At 41.6% G+C, this 13,899-nt stretch overlaps 1 protein-coding gene and 1 long non-coding RNA gene across 5 annotated transcripts in view; one reads left to right on the forward strand and one right to left on the reverse strand.

Moving 5' to 3' along the window:
- The window catches only part of LOC311509103 (NF-kappa-B inhibitor zeta-like), a 32,134-nt gene that overhangs the window by 10,503 nt on the left and 7,732 nt on the right, over window positions 1-13,899 (reverse strand). The window lies entirely within an intron of this gene.
- On the forward strand, window positions 4,776-7,111 carry LOC311509656. Of its 4 annotated transcripts, none has more exons than XR_014699862.1 (4): window positions 4,776-5,173; window positions 5,271-5,465; window positions 5,777-5,886; window positions 6,057-7,111. It is a non-coding gene; the product is annotated as an uncharacterized lncRNA (long non-coding RNA). The 4 variants fall into 4 exon arrangements; XR_014699863.1 differs by having other exon boundaries at window positions 6,060-7,111; XR_014699860.1 differs by having other exon boundaries at window positions 5,271-5,886.

Below are 13,899 nucleotides of genomic sequence, written 5' to 3' on the forward strand. Positions count from 1 at the left end.
CAATTTGCTCGGGAGCATAACGATTGGACTCTGGAGAAATGGAAGAAGGTCATGTGGTCTGATGAGTCTAGATTTACCCTGTTCCAGGGTGATGGGGGCATCAGGGTAAGAAGAGAGGCAGATGAAATTATGCACCCATCCTGCCTAGTGCCTACTGCACAAGCCTGTGGGGGAAGTGCTATGATCTGGGGTTGCTGCAGTTGCTCAGGTCTAGGTTCAGTAACATTATGTTGCCGAAAGAATGAGGTCAGCTGACTACCTGAATATACTGAATGACCACGTTATTCCATCAATGGATTTTTTTCTTCCCTTATGGCATATTCCAAGATGACAATTCCAGAATTCATGGGGCTCAGATTGTGAAAGAGTGGTTCAGGGAGCATGAGACATCATTTTCACATATGGATTGGCCACCACAGAGTCCAGACCTTAACCCCATTGAGAATCTCTGGGATGTGCTGGAGAAGGCTTTGTGCAGTGGTCAGACTCTCCCATCATCAATACAAGATCTTGGTGAAAAATGAATGCAACACTCGATGGAAATTTTGTGACATTGCAGACGCTTATTGAAACAATGACACAGAGAATGAGTGCTGTAATCAAAGCTAAAGGCGGAATATTAGAGGGTTTGGCCTTTTTTTGTGGCGGTGACTTTTTTTTTTTGGCCAGGCAGTGTCTTTAGAGTGAAAGATAGAATAAAGCAAATCTAGACAGTGAACAAACTGGAAAAACTTGTATTGTTTTTGTTTGATCAACGACTCAAACCATCATCACTTTGGTTTTTGATGTTTTGTACATGTCCTCTAAATATACACATTTTCCTTTTTCAGTTTGAGTTGCTGCAGTTTGTCAAAAATCAGCTGTGATCGTCTGGTCTCGGCTCTGAAGTTCAACCCCTCCCATCTCATAGAGCTGAACCTGCGTGGAAACAAGCTGCTGGATTCTGAAGTGAAGCAGCTGTCTGATCTTAAGGAGAGTCCAGACTGCAGACTAAAGACTCTGAGGTCAGTATAAATAAAGGATAAGTTTATCTTGTGCTTCTTTCCATAGTATTGTAGTGAACACAGGTAGAATTAAAGCTGCGAGCTGCGCTAAACGGGCCCTCGCACCCCGCACCCGTCGGGGATTGGCAACGGCGTGGTTACTGCAGATCTCAGGGGATACACTGGAGTAACAATGCACTGTGGCACGATGCATAGTCTGTGCAGTTGAATATTTTTCAGAGCACATCATCTGTGACAGCTGTAAGTCTTGGCTGTTTTGAATGTATCCTCTCTGTGGCATCAAAGTATGTTAAAACAGCTTCACACATACAGACAGACAACCCACCAGAGAGAAATGCAATGGCTCAATCTGCTGGACAAAGTAGCACACTGCTTGAAATGATGACAGAATTAAGGAGACGGTCAGTCATTTCACTTTGACAACCAGAACAGGCCCAAATTTCAACGAAAACTCACCAGTTTTGCAGTCAGTCATCATGACAAGCATAAGGCTGTCCTGACAACATTTGAAGTGAATCCAATCACCCTGACAGTAACAGCAGGTCACACAACATACTACAAAATGAGACATTTCCTGTTCTCAATAGGTGGCGCTACAATAATTATATAAATATTAACATATGGATGTGTGAAGTTAGGGACCATTAACAATACTGTAAAGTTTGATGCAGTTTGGACAAAGTATGGCTAAATTACAGCACGTTTAATGCAACTTCCTGTTTCATGGCGAGTCATGGAACGTTGATGGGCCAGAACGGCCACGCCCCTTCAATGAAAAGTCAAAAACTTATGTCATTTTCCTTTGCCTATCTTTTGACAACTTATTTCCAACTTTTGAAGTCAATCTGATAAGGCATCAAGCCTGGAGGTATAAAAATCCAAACAAAAAATATGTCCAATTGTCACAGTTTCAATCAAATAACAGGACATAATAGACTTTTTTGTGCGTCCTGGGATGTTACTCCAAATTTTGCAAATTTTCTGATTTTTAGGCGCAACAGGACTCAGGGGCTGGTCCGTAGATGGCGCTACAGAGCCATTTTGCCGCGCCCATGCTCAAGACCCGCGCAGATTACATTTTTTTTGGGTGAACGAAGGCGTCTGCAAATTTTCAGGACTTTCTGTACATGTTTAGGCACTGATAAAGCTGAGCAAAGAGGCAGAAAGTATGAAAACAATAGGGTCCTTGCAACTCCCGTTGTATGGCCCAACTGGGACCCTGCTACTTCATTGCTCGGGCCCTAGTATAATATCCAGTATCTCCTGTAAACATGCAGCTGTTTTCCTCTGTGAAGCTGTGAGAGGAGAATGGTGGCAAACTTCAGGACTGGACAGAAAGACGGAGACAACAGTCAGCCAATCAGATCATCCTGAAGCTTGTTGTGTTCATGTTTTCAGGAAATAAATCTGGATTCCAGCTGACAGCCTTACTAGATGAATAGAGACAGTGGTCCTCATTCATCAAATCTGATCTCAGACTGTTTGTTCTCTCAACACAAAACTAACCAACTGATCAGTTTCATCTTTGTCACAGCTCTGAGATCAGTCTGACTGAAGCCTGTAAATCACAGAACCATCATTACATCTAGTAACCATCGGTCTTTATACAGAGCAGAACCTCTGCTGAGGTCCAGTCATCACATCTGTATCTCTGTCATTAGTTTCATCAGATATCTTCAATGTTTATTAGTCAGCTGATGCTTCAGAAACACATGAGATGTTCATCAACACTCAGATTCTTTATGTAAATTGAACAGCTGTATATCCATCACTAAAGTGTTTGTGCAGTAATGAAGTGTTCATGACTCTCAGCAGTTTATTTCCTCTGTGGACTTGAGAGAAATCTGCAGAGGAAACAGACTTGATGCTAAAAGTCTCTGCCGGTCTGTGAGCTTCCAGCTCCAACACGTTAACATGAGAGCTGAAAGGAAGCTGGCTGAGCTCCACATCTGCTCCAGAGTCAAAATATGATTTATTTCTATGTACGTGTGTTCACACACAAGGAATTTGTCTTGGTGTTTGGTGCAGTTAACACCGAGTAGTAGTAGTTAAGTATATTTAATGGTAAAACTATACAGATTGTGCTTCAATGTTTAAAATATTCACAGCCCAAGAATCCTATGAACTGTGAATATCCGTAGCTGCTCTGATGAAGTGATTCTCTGTAAACACTAACGTATCTCCTGTTGTTCTTCTTCTGTCAACAGCTGGTGGTCTTTGCAAATATGAGGGTGAACATAATGATGTGTGGTGAGAGAGGATGAGCCGAGTCCTGACGATCCAGAGAGGTTGAATCAGCAGCAGCTTGTGTGTAGAGAGACTCTGACTGGACCATGTTACTGGGAGGTGGAGTGAAGAGATTTAAGATCCTCAACAGATCTGCACAAACTATTCTAATAGCACCAACAAGTAAAGATCAGTCCCTCTCCTGAATTATTTAGACACATTAATAAACCAGCATCAACAGTTAGAAAAACATAAAGGTAATGTTTTAATGTGAAATAGGGACAATTAATGGCACTTTTAGGTTTTCCATAAGGATTATTGCACGTTGTTATATGGTTTAGTTGCTTCTTCTCTTATTTATTATGTACTTTCTGTTGCATAAGCTTTTGACATATCTTTCAAAATATAGATTTTATTATAACTTATGCAGATCTGAAATTTGTTAATGTAGATTTATGTCTGAACTTTGAAATAATGTTTTTCAGGTGTCAGTGTTTGTAATTCTGGATTTTACAGAAACATTAATAAACCGGCTGATGTCCAGTTTGTTACCACAGTATGTCTGAGTCTGTCCTTTGAATTTAATAAACACCTGGAGCATCACAGCAGCAGCAGAAACAAGTTCATCTTTAGTTGATCATTTGCTTCATTAAATTCAATAACAGATCAGTCAGGATCTGACATAATGTTATTTAACTCAACTCTCAGCATATAAAAGAGCTTCCTGATGTATACTGGTCTCACTTATCGCCAAAGGTATTCCTATTTTAGTGTAGTGGTCTTTTATGCTTCCTCGTTGAATTTCACTGTTTTGCTTGATATGGCTGTCCTGTCTGAAACTTGTTGAACTTGTTGATTTCTCAGTGAACACAGTAGTGTCTGTCCTGTGAGTAGATGTATTGCAGTGCAGCTCTTCGGTTCCATTTTTTACAGTGCATCTGTTGGGCGCTAGCTGTAGTTCCTTGCTGTGGCCACCAGAGGGCAATAAACACTAGAGAGAGAGCAGTATTATTTTGGATGTGGAGAGTTGTAATTACTGACAGTGACCACTGGAGGGCAGTGATCGTGATGGTTTCTATGTGTTAACATTAAAGCGACGTCATGCAGTTCATCGTTTCACCGCGAGATGGAGGCAAATCTCCATCACAGGTCAGTTAAACGTTGATTCATGTTTTAAATTGATTTCTACGATTTTAGAGAAGAAGGTTTTTACTCAAGAAGTTACAGTTAGTGACCAAAACAGAGAATGTTAATTCTCTTTTTTTCCTGTAATCTCATGTTCCACCAGACCAGTCCAGTAGGTGGCTGTATTGAACCTTTAAGATGGTTTGCTAACCGCTATTAAACATCAGAAGAAGAAGACACCGGAAGTAGTGAACAGGTGTCGGTTAATTAGGCTGATTGATGTGAAGTTTACAACGTAACAAGCTAACGTGTCTTTTGTCCTAAAATAAAATAACTTGTGACTCTTTAAAGAGGAAATAAAAAAGTTTAAATAGACACGGAGACACCGAGTTATGTCCAGGTACAGTAATATTCAGTTAAAGTTGACTACCTGTTCGTGTTTACCGGTTAGCTTCGAAGCTAATAGCGGAGTAGCTTGTGTTGTTTTGCTAAAGTTAAGAAGAAATATTCTGTAGCTTTGTACCTGCTTCATCTGAAATTAAACTGGGTTGAGTATTGATTTGTTAACATGTCCACTCAGTACCAAGCCAAGACTTGAACATAACAATATATTTAATTATTATTTTATCTCCAAATGTTCTCAAACCCTGTACAGACATGTTGTTGATTTGTAAATGTTGTGACAGGATGTTCAGGAAAACCACGTGGAGGAAAACAGTCAGTGATGCAGTGAGTCTCCACCAGGACCAAGCCCTCAGCACAACCATGTTACTCCTGAAATCCTGCTCAGAGAAGAGGGAGAGGTCAGAGACTTCAAGGTAAATCCTGCAGGGATTCAGGATTCATACAGTTCACACTAAATAAAAACATTTTGATTTCATTTGACCCTTGTGCATGTCCTCATGTCTGTTCCAGATTAACTTCAGCATGGACTCATGGAGAGACAGGTCTTAGAAGTGCTCCGTGGTGTTCACCAAACCAACAGATGATCCCTCTGCTTCTTCTGGGACTCTGAGCCAAGCGGTGACTGAGCAGGACGCTGGAAAGTGACCCAAGCCCAGGACATGTGTCTGATGTGTAGGAGGAAACACAGCCAGCGTCTAACTGCAGGTGTGTTGGCTGCTGTTGTCAGATACAGTCATGTTTCAGGATGATGTGAAATGGTTTCCTCAACTTTTGTTGCACTTCTGACAAGAATATGACTGAGGAATCGTTAGTGTCTCTTTATCCACTGACTAATGATCAAATTATCATGTACATGTGTCCTTTAATGAGAGGATGTCTCTTCTTTATTGTAAGAGCAGATCTAATATGATATGAAGAAACTGAACACTAACTTTCAGCATCAACATGAGCTAAAGTTTAATCTGTTTATCACTTGAGACATGAGACATCAACACATCCTCCTCCTTCTGTTTCAGGTGGGTCTGTGGGATTCTCCTGGTTGCTGCCAGCGTGATGGGCATCATGTGTTGGTCTCCTCCAACTTGAGAAACTGTTCAACAGCATCAGGAGCATCCAGTTCTTCATGGTAAGTTCAGCTTTTAGTTGTCTTCTTTCTGTCTGACCAGCAGTCTGCAGCCTGAAGATCACTATCTCAGTTTATCATAGAAACCAAAGGTGGAAAAGTATGCATTTTTATTTAATCACCTGTTGTAAATGATCTGAAATCAAAAACAGTAAACTGATCTATGTTTTTAGCAGGTGGGGGAACACGCTGATGGACGAGCGCCATCTACTGCAGCCTTCAGGACAGCGCCGCAGAGAAGAACCTGGACGTGATGCTCTGAGGGCAGCTCTGCCAATCGTGTCATGTGTGTTTGTGACTAAATGGAATGTTTTAATAAAAGTCAGAAAAACCAGCTGAATGTGTTTCTGGTCATTGATAATATTGAGTGAATGCTGCTTTTTAAAACATGAACTCAAACAGCTCTGGCTGTTAGAGAGTTAAACAAAAGGTAAAGCGCTTCGCCTCTGACAAACCACGCCGCTTTAAGACATTTGCAACAAGAAATCTTGTTGGCTAACTCTATGAATTATAATAGCAGCCTACCAGACCAGGCGTTAATGTCAGCTTGAGTTGATTGCATGCTTCTAGCTAACGTTAGTTAACCTTACCGGAACACAAAAACAAGCTCGTAACAGTAGCCTATTGTAATAAATGCCATTTATATACCGGGTTGCTGAAGTGTTGCGTATAGGGTTGCCAACTCCCTGTCTGAAACTTGTTGAACTTGTTGATTTCTCAGTGAACACAGTAGTGTCTATCCAGTGTATCGCTGGTTTATTGTATGTATTATATGTTGTATGTGGTTGCTAGCTGTAGTTCTTCGCTGTGACCGCCAGAGGGCAGTAAACAGTAGAGAGATGAAAAATGTGCTCCTGAATTCATCTCAAGCATGGACCTGAACAGTTGGACATTTTCCAAAACAAGACCATCGAATTTTCTTCAAAAAGGACTCTAAAGAAAAGGTAAACACTTTATCAGCAAAACAGAAGAAAGAAAATACCATTTTTGGATATATTTTTTCAATGAAAACAACCAGCTGACTGTCAAAAGCTAGCCGGCAACTGCGTATCAACTGCTGTGGGCTACCACCTGCCACAGTGGAGAACATTTCTAAGGAGGAACCAGACTAAATAAGAGAACAGAAGAGGTGTTTTATGAAGATAAGGAGGAGAAGAAAAGAACAAATCAAAAACCATAACATTAATAACTGTTTTTAAAGGCTAAAAAAGCTAGCAACAGTAAAGAGTTAGCCCACTAGTAAACAAACAAAGTGGTCACAATGGAAACAGCCAAGCAGAGAACAGAGAGCAGCAGCCAGGGAGAAGTTTAAGGAAAAGACACTTCAGGAGAACAAAGAAGTCTTGTTCACGGACTATGCTCTACGCAAAGAAGGGAGGAAGAAGAACAACCTCATATTCTTCACAGACTCCATATACACCTGGAAGGAAAGTCTATGCAAGAAATATCCTTACATCTCCAGTGAGGGCATCGGCTCAGGAGGCCGATTGAAGATTTGTAAGGATAAACACGTGAGCAAGGACGACCCCCTGCTCGCCATCACCTACTACGCAAAGGGAAAGGTGATGGTCCAGGGGGACGAAGCAAACTTGAAATCCTTTGAAGAAGTATTCTCCCCGATCAAAGCTGAGGTGGAGACCGAGAGGTGCAATGTTCTCTGTGACAGTGAAGATGATGAGAGCCCAACAGAGAAGAGAACCCCACCACTTTGTCCATCTCTGCCCCTCCCACACCTGCCAGCTCCACCAACCAGCTGAAGGAGAGCATGGCCCTGCTGGAGCTGGACTTTGCTGAATTCAAAGAGCTGACCCAGGCCAGGCTGTCTGCCCCCCTAGACGACATTGTGCAGCAGCTTCAAGAGGAGCTCCAGCAGCTCAAGAGTGAAAACCAGGCCTCGACATCTGAGCTAAGAGGAAGTGTAGAGGCACTAAAACAGGAGAACAGCGTGCTCCGGGCTCAGTTAGCCAAAGTGAAAGAGGACGCTGAGAACAGAGAAAGGAACTTCATCAGGCAAGTCCGACACCTGACGGATCAACTCTCATCAGTCCCCAAAAAGACAACTACAGAGACAGAGACACAGACTCTCCCTGCTAGTCTTCCAAACCCCTCCCTTGTCTCTGTCCCACCATCTCTGCTCTGCACCCTACCAACACCCACACAGCCAACCCTGTCCATCCCAGCTGCCCTCCACTCAGCCTGAAGAACAAGCCCCACAAGTGGTCCTGCTGGCTGACTCAAACGGGAAATTCCTGGACACTGACAAGCTTTTTCCTTCTAAGAAAGCGCTGTCTAAACGTTGCAGCAGCACTGGCCAAGCAACGAAGCTGTTGAGAAAGGACATCAATATGGAGATCAGAAGAGGTCGCGCCACCTTACCCAACGTCCACCTGGCCCTCCATCCGACCATCGGCACCTGGGACCTCTACGACGGGCTCCATCTACACAGAGAGAAGGTGAATATCTTTGCAAAGACCCTCAAAGACACGGCTCTGGGACGCAGCCCTTCCACCCTCTCTTCTACCAGAAGCTTCAGAGACCATCACAGACCTCCTCCCCCTTATCTCCAGCCCCCGGTGCCCTCCATAAAACTAAAAAACATACGCAAGGGCAGAACATCGGGGGGGATTTTGGTGTGGTATAAAGGAGATCTCACCAGTAAAACAGGGTAAATCGCACATTTGGTTGAGGTTAGATCAAACCCTAGGCATGACCGATAGGGATCTGTACCTCTGTGCAATTTACATACCCCCAGTGGATTCTCCTTATTTTGAAGAGGACATTTTTGACACCCTAAATTCAGAAATCGCCTATTTCCAGGCCCAGGGAAATGTACTTCTCACTGGAGATCCGAATGGACGTACAGGAATTGAACCTGATATCACTGACACACAGGGCAACAACCATGTATTTGGTCAGGCCCCCCTGTTTACCACACCAAACATCACCCGTCGGAATAACCTTGACTCAATATTGAAATCAAAGTGGCAGGGAGAGGGTGCATCTCTGTCGGGCCTTAGGCCTGTACATAGTTAACGGTAGGTTCAGAGGGGACTCTTTGGGGAGGTTCACATACTCCTCAGCTCTTGGGTCTAGTGTTGTAGACTACGCAATCATTGACACGGACCCCTCAAGTATCAGTGCATTCACTGTCAGACAGCAATCCCCCCTTTCAGACCACAACCAAATTAATGTGTTCTTTAAATTGTCAGGTCAAATTAGTGACACAAAAAGGAAGCCCAGTAAGCTGTATAAATTAAATCCTTCTTACAGATGGGCCCCAGACAGTGGAGACAAATTCACCAAGGCTTTAAACTCCCCTGATCTGATGAACTACATATCAATATATACTCAAAATCAATATGTCCCTACCAGAAATGGGGTAAACAAGGCCACTGATGATATCAATATGATATTTCATAAGGCAGCTATGAGGGCTGACCTCATAAAGCAAAGACGGAGACCTGTTGAAAGGCAAAATACCGACAAATGGTTTGATCAGGAATGCAAAGAAATCAGAAAAGAGCTGAGAAAAATAGCCAACGAGAAACATCGCCAACCGAACAACCCAGCCGCGCGCATTCGATACAATGATATTTTAAACACATATAAACACACAATTAGGATCAAAGAACAAAATTATACCCAATTGAAACTTGAAGATATTGAGAATGCCATTAACCAACAAGTTCAACACAAAGCAACAGCAGACATGACCCATCCAAAACGGTGACATCTGGAGATCACATTTTTAAAATTTATACAAAGACATACCAATCAATCAAATCAATTCTGATCGGTGTATTATGAAAGAAAAACTCCAAAAATTAGAAGAAACAATTAAAGACAACCAAAACCCCCTTGATTTCAAAATTACTTGGGAAGAAATAACCACACAGATAAAATGTCTGAAGCCAAAGAAAGCTTGTGGTCCAGACAGCATTAGAAATGAAATGCTCAAAAGCAGCACCCCAGAAATGCAGGGCGCAGTGTTACATTTGTTCAACCTTATACTACAAGCAGGATGTTTCCCCAACATCTGGTGCAAAGGGCTCATTTCCCCCATTCATAAGAGTGGGGACAAATCAGACCCTAATAACTACCGTGGCATCTGTGTCAGCAGCTGTCTGGGTAAACTATTCTGTAGTATTCTTAATGCAAGAATACTAGATTTCCTTGAGGAACAGTCAGTCTTAAGTAAAAGTCCGATTGGCTTCCTCCCAAAACACCGCACCACCGACCACGTATATACCCTTCACACTTTAATCAACAAACATGTACAACAAACTAAGAATGGAAAAATATTCGCCTGCTTTATTGATTTTAAGAAAGCTTTCGACTCTATTTGGCATGAAGGGCTCTATTACAGACTTTTAAAATGTGGCATAGGTGGCAAAATGTACGATCTGGTTAAATCGATGTATTCGGAAAACATGTGCGCTGTTAAAATTGGAGACAAATTAACTGATTTCTTCCCCCAGAGAAGAGGCGTTCGGCAGGGTTGCAACCTAAGTCCGACGTTATTTAATCTGTATATAAACGAAACTGGCTGTCGAGTTGGATAAACGTGCTGCTCCGGGCCTCTCCCTCCGAGATAGAGAGGTGAAGTCTCTGTTCTATGCTGATGACCTTGTTCTACTGTCTCCTACTGAACAAGGACTACAGCTACAGCTGGACGGAGTAGAAAAGCACTGTCAGAACTGGGCCCTGGCAGTAAACGTGAAGAAAACAAATGTCATGATTTTTCAAAAACGCCCCAGGTGTCATGAGAGCAAACACCAATTTACCATCAATAATCATGTCATTGAACACAGCATGAGTTATACCTACCTTGGTATAACTATAACAGCATCAGGGAGTTTCAACATGGCAGTGAATGCACTAAAAGAAAAAGCTCGAAGTGCTCTATATGCAATTAAGAGAAAATTTTATAATGTCCATATTCCAATAAAAATCTGGCTTAAAATATTTGAGCGCTGTACGGTCGTGAAGTATGGGTCCACTCAGTCATCAGAGCTTTACCCGTTGGGACAAACATCCAACAGAATGTCTCCATGCAGAATTCTGCAGATACATTTTACACGTACACAGAAACACACCAACAAATGCACGTAGAGCAGAATTAGGCAGATACCCACTGATAATCAACATTCAGAAGAGAACGCTCAACTTTTTTAACCACCTGAAATCCAGCCCCACAGACACCCTCCACTCCAAAGCCCTCCAAACCCAAGAGCTGAGCCCAGAGAAGAGTCCCCTATGTCAGTTGGTACTGAGGCTAACTGCCCCCTCTCAGACACAGTCGGACCAGCCTCACAACAACACTGCTCTACAAACAGCAATCAGAGTAAAGCAAATTATAGCACAATGTAAAGAAAGCTATCTGGACCATTGGGAAGAAACAACTAAAAGCCAAAGTAGATTGGAATGTTATCTTGCCCTTAAAAGAGATTATGAATTAGCAGAATGTCTCTCTACTGTCAGCGATAGAAAGCAGAGACAGATCCTAACCAAGTACAGGCTCAGTGACCACAAACTGGCAATCCAAACAGGAAGACACAAAAAATCATGGCAACCAAAAGAAAACAGAACATGTGGTCACTGTTCGACAGGTGAGGTTGAGACGGAGATGCACTTTCTCCTACAATGTACAAAATTAAATGACACTAGAGAAATTTATTGGAACAAGTTCAGCTCTTTGGTTCTAGGTTTCAAAGAGCTGGACGACGTCTCCACATTAAAAATACTCCTCGGAGAAGGAGAGCCGGCACACCTTGCTGCCCAGTATGTATTAACATGCCACACCCTGAGGGACAGTGAGTGATCGAGGCACACACACACACACTGTATATAACTAATAGAATGTTCATAATGTATATATCTTTGATTTATTGTATTGTACTTTAATGCTTTGCTTTGGCAATATTGTTTTTTAAGAAAATTTCATGCCAGTAAAGCCCATTTTGAATTGAATTGAATTGAATTGAGAGAGAGAGAGAGCAGAATGATTTTGGATGTGGAGAGTTGTAATTACTGACAGTGACCACCGGAGGGGAGTGATCGTGATGGTTTCTATGTGTTATTATTAAAGCGACATCATGCAGTTCATCGTTTCACCGCAAATCTCCATCACAGGTCAGTTTAACGTTGATTCATGTATTAAATTGATTTGTACGATTTTAGAGAAGAAGGTTTTTACTCAAGAAGTTATAGTTAGTTAGCCTGGTCGTTACCATCCTACGTACTTCCGCCCAAAATTTGAGTTCGGTCTGTCTGGGCGGAAACGTAGGATGGTAACGACCAGGCTCAGTGACCAAACCAGAGAAAGTTAATTCTCTTTGTTTTCCTGTAATCTCATGTTCCACCAGTCTAGTCCAGTAGGTGGCGGTATTGCACCTTTAAGGTGGTTTGCTAACCGCTATTAAACATCAGAAGAAGAAGAAACCGGAAGTAGTGAACAGGTGTCGGTTAATTAGTCTGACCACTGATGTTAAGTTTACAACGTGACACGCTGACGTGTCTTTTGTCCTAAAATAAAATAACTTGTGACTCTTTAAAGAGGAAATAAAAAAGTTTAAATAGACACGGAGACACTGAGAGTTATGTCCAGGTACAGTAATATTCAGTTAAAGTTGACTACGTGTTCGTGTTTACCGGTTAGCTTCGAAGCTAATAGCGGAGTAGCTTGTGTTGTTTTGCTTAATTTAAGCCTCGTGCTACCTTTGGGGTCTCTGGGACCCCAAGTGAATGGACAGACGGAGAGAGATTATGCACGAGGGTTAAGAAGAAATATTCTGTAACTTTGCACCTGCTTCATCCTTAATATATTTAATAAATAGTTTTATCTGCAAATGTTCTCAAACCCTGTACAGACATGTTGATTTGTAAATGCTGTGACAGGATGTTCAGGAAAACCACCTGGAGGAAAAGTTAATTCTCTTTTTTTCCTGTAATCTCATGTTCCACCAGACCAGTCCAGTAGGTGGCGGTAATGCACCTTTAAGGTGGTTTGCTAACCGCTATTTAACATCAGAAGAAGAAGAAACAGGAAGTAGTGAACAGGTGTCGGTTAATTAGGCTGATTGATGTTAAACTAACAACGCAGCTTGTGTCTCAAGCTAACGTGTCGTTTGTCCGAAAATAAAATAACTTGTGACTCTTTGAAGAGAAAATAAAAGAAAAAAAAAACATAAATAGACTCGAAGACATCGACGTCGTTATGTCCAGGTACAGTAATATCCAGTTAAAGTTGTCTGGTGTTTAAGAGTAAGTTCAGAAAGCAGATAAGCACACCGTCTGTATGTAAAATGAGGTTCTCAGCGACGTAAACAAAGCAGTCTGTCAGTAGTTTGTGTTACTTAATAGTATCACTGTGCTGTGAAAAACAGATCTTATCTGTAAATGCTTAATTCCTTTTCTCCTGTCCTTTTTACCAACAGATTGTCAGAATCCTGCTCACATGTTGGAGCTGGTGTTAAAAGGAAAGAGTGAATGTTGTACTGTGGAAAAGTGCAAGTGGATATCTAAGTATATCACCCAGTCTCCAACATTGTCAAAATGAATCAAATGTTTATATGTTCTCACGTCTTTACATGTATGTCCATAGGTTTTCATAGAATGTGACCACAATAGGTCAAAATCTTATCTATCACAAAAAAATAAATGAGTTATTGAAATATGCCAAGGCCACTTTGTGATGTCAGTTTAAAGAACTGTTATGAATTAAGTACGGGAGGGTGATGACTCAATACTGTCTGTCATCTTTCACTGGAAGCACATCAGGGTGATTTTGGGATATTATGACACAGTTTTTAAACAAAGTATGAAATATTTTTAATACCCATCTGTAAGAAGACAAATATAAAAACACATGTACAATATGCAGAGGTGCCAAAAGTACACACATTCTTTACTCAGTTGGAAGAACAGACACTTGTGTAAAATCAGACTCATAAAGTAACTCAGTTGATTCAAATTCATTTAGATAGACAACTTTATCACTCAAGTAGTAGTATTAAA

This window comes from Chelon labrosus, assembly GCF_963514085.1.
Source record: "Chelon labrosus genome assembly, chromosome: 24".
NCBI lineage: Eukaryota > Metazoa > Chordata > Actinopteri > Mugiliformes > Mugilidae > Chelon > Chelon labrosus.